Raw genomic sequence first — 3,813 nt, 5'->3', positions numbered from 1 at the left:
GAATGTCAACTCATCCAAAGTATGACAGCATTGAACGGAGCCAGTTATTGGAAAGCTATGGCAAATATGGCGAAGCGTCATGAAGCACACTAGATCAGACAGATTACCAGTCATTATAGAGATGGAGTTTGTAATATCGCCAGATGAAGTTACAGAGCCAGTGGACTAGCATTCATCTAGCACCTTCTGATTAGCTCAGTTGTTTCTCATAAGATGGGATGTGGTGTAGACACGGATCACCAGSRTGGAATAGTAGAGAGAATAYTAGAATGACATGGAGTGACTGCTCTGGGGTGAATTTTCACCTTGGTACAGATCTAGGATCAGCTTCCCCTCCCCCAATCCTAACMTTAACCATTATTTGGTAAAATGCAAAACTGACCCAAGATCAACATCTAAGGGCTTCACCTTAAACCCAGTGACTTGTGATGATAAGGGACACAGTGGTCTGTGGTTGGGTCTCTGTGGGGCTATGTGACTGCAGTGGGGGAAGGAGATCAGACAATCCCACTAGCTGGCCTGCAGAATCAATCAATCCATCCCAGCACCTTTGATCCACTGACCCCCTCTTGTGAGCGCCGGGTAGCGAGCGAGGCCCTGCAGCAATCTGTGCTTGTGGGCTCTGGTCTTAGCCAAGGAGGATCAGTTATCTAAGGGACATGTGTGTGTATGTGTTGTTGTGTGTGTGTGTGTGTGTATGTGTTGTGTGTGTATGTGTGTGTGGTGTGTTGTGTGGGGGCAAGGACCCTTCAACACCCCTGTATTCCATTAGCCAGTCGGTGATGTACTGCCTCACACAGATGGGCTGGCTACCCTCCCCTCCTCTCAACACTGTCTCCCTCCCTCCCTCCACCACCCATCCTCCTCTCCCTCCTCCTCCTCCCCCCTCCTATCCTCATCCTCCTCCTCCCCTCTACACACCTAGCATCCTCCACCACCCACCACCATCCATCATGCAGACCCTTACAGACGGGCCTGTGAATAACCAGCGAGTCATCAGAGAGGGGAAGGAACCAGGAATGTTTAGGAGCAAAAGGAGTGTCAATTAGGGTCAATTAGTTAATTCATCAAAGCTTCCTGCATTTCAGATAGGGTGGCAGAGTGAGCACCAGCTGTTCTGTGTTGGGGAAGCAAAGCAACATGTGTAGGGAGAATTTGAACCGAGACGCCAGCAACGCTGCTCAATTGGAGAGGTCTTTTGAGATACTTGTAGGCTACATGATTAGTAACAAAACAAACAGAGTGATGCATTTAAACACCACAGTATGCATTTTAAACACCAACAGTATCATTAAACCACCAACTGTATGCATTTAAACACCAACTGCATGCATTTAAACACAAACCGTATGCATTTAAACACAAACAGTATGCATTTTAAACAAAAAGTATGCATTTAAACACCAACTGCATTGCATTATTTAAAACACAAACCTATGCATTTAAACACAAACCGTATGCATTTAAACACAAACAGTATGCATACATCGTTGTGATTAATTATTATTTCCTAAATTTCTACAGTTCAATTTTGAGGAAAAAAAGGTGACAAAATAATCAATCGACTGCACTGACATGTCGCTTATATCAAAAAGAATCAATGAACTCAATCAATCAACTTCAACAAGTCGTTAACATGTGAACCAACCAGAGAGGAGAAGGACTCCAGGATATATCACTTACCTCAGATCCTCACCTAAAGCCAGTCTATAGCGTATCCCCTTTACTAAATGCAGCCATCCCAGACCAGAAGAGTCTAATCTCCCAACACCAGCCCAAGCAGCAGAAGTGCCTACAGCAGGTATCCACAAACAGCGAGCCTGAAGCGAAGAAGGTTAGTCCGGAAAATTCTAATTGCACCTTGCTAACCCATCATTCTTTCCCCCGATGCCCCGAGGACAGATTCTCCTGGTGCTAAGGTGGATGGGGAAGAGGATGGAGGGATGTGCGGAAGGGGGAGCAACTTACATCACAGGAGACGAGCCCCTCAATGTCTGCATCCTCGTGCACTAAACCAGAGATGAGCCGAGAGAGGAGAGGCAGGCAGTGGAGAATGAGAGACAATCCCTCCCCCCGCTGCACACACACCCCGCCCTGGAACAGAGATTGCATTGCACTGATGAAATTTTAATGGTTCTTTCATGAAGAAATAATGAACAGGCGGGGAGGAGGGAAGAGAGAGGGGGTGTATGTATGTCTGTGCAAGTGTTTGTGGACGTCGCTGGACACTACTGTACACCCCCCCCCCCCCACACACACACCCCCTCTCTCTTCACACACACACGTGGGCTTACACTCCACAACATCAAACACTCTGACTGACAGCTCCTCCTCTAGACTAGTCAGTAGCACTGGGAGGGGACAGCAGACAGGGATTCTACACATCCTCAAAAGCTCTCTTGGTGCGCACACACCACACACACACACACACACGTTGGTACCCTTACATGCACACACGTGAACTACTTTGTACACATCCAAACACACACATGCACGCGCATACACACCAACGGTGTGGAACAAAGAGCGGAAACAGCAGGCAGGCAGCTTGTGGAGGCACCAGTAGTACCATGATGGGGTGGAGGACGCCATAAAAGGGTTCCTGCCTCTCAGCTATGCACCCTCTGCTTCTGGAGTGGAAAGAACTAGAGAGATGACGAGCGGTAAGAGGGAGACGACCGCCAGGAACCTCGACAACCATCTGCAGACACAGTTGCTCGCAGAACATGGCTCATGAATCTAAATAAATCTGTGAGGGTAATTTACTATGTACATACAGACGGATTCCTCTGGATTAGGAGCAAATAGGCTGGAATCCTGTTAGTCGCTGAATGTGGCTTACCGTTCATTATGGCTGACAGCGTTGCAAAAGGGGTCCTGAAAAAGACAGTAAAATTCTATATGTCCTGCATCACTATGGGACCGGAGGTGGATGGGTTTGCTCTCAACACTAAAGGCTATCTGGGGGGAAAGAAAGTGCCTATACTGAAAAATAATACAGTGCCGAGAAAAAGTATGTGAACCCTTTGGAATTACCTGGATTTCTGCATAAATTGGTCATAAAATTTTATCTGAAACTTTCACAGTATAGGTTGGGAAAGTATGTGAACCCCTATGCTAATGACTTCTCCAAAAGCTATTGGAGTCAGGAGTCAGCTAATCTGGAGTCCAATCAATGAGACGAGAGTGAAGATGTTGGTTAAAGCTGCCCTGCCCTATATGTGCCTGATGTGAACCATGCCTTGAACAAAAGAGATCACAGAAGACTAAGATTAAGAATGGTTGACTTGCATAAAGCTGAAAATGGTTACATAACAATCTCAAGAAGCTTGATGTTCATCAGTCCACGGTAAGACAAATTGTCTATAAATGGAGAAAGTTCAGCACTGTTGCTACTCTCCCTAGGAGTGGCCGTCCCGCAAAGATGACTGCAAGAGCACAGCGCAGAATGCTCAATGAGGTTAAGAAGAATCCTAGAGTGTCAGCTAAAGACTTACAGAAATCTCTGGAACATGCTAACATCTCTGTTGACGAGTCTACGATACATAAAAAATTAAACAAGAATGGTGTTCATGGGAGGACACCATGGAAGAAGCCACTGCTGTCCAAAAAACATTATTGCATGTCTGAGGTTTGCAAAAGAGCACCTGGTGTTCCACAGCGCTTCTGGCAAAAAATTATGTGAACAGATGAAACTAACGTTGAGTTGTTTGGAAGGAAACAACACAACACTATGTGTGGAAAAAAGACACAGCACACCAACATCAAAACCTCATCCCAACTGTAAAGTATGGTGGTGAGAGCATCATGGTT

This window comes from Salvelinus sp. IW2-2015, unplaced genomic scaffold, assembly GCF_002910315.2.
Source record: "Salvelinus sp. IW2-2015 unplaced genomic scaffold, ASM291031v2 Un_scaffold4561, whole genome shotgun sequence".
In the NCBI taxonomy this organism is placed as follows: domain Eukaryota; kingdom Metazoa; phylum Chordata; class Actinopteri; order Salmoniformes; family Salmonidae; genus Salvelinus; species Salvelinus sp. IW2-2015.
Note: the sequence above shows the minus strand (reverse complement) of the source record.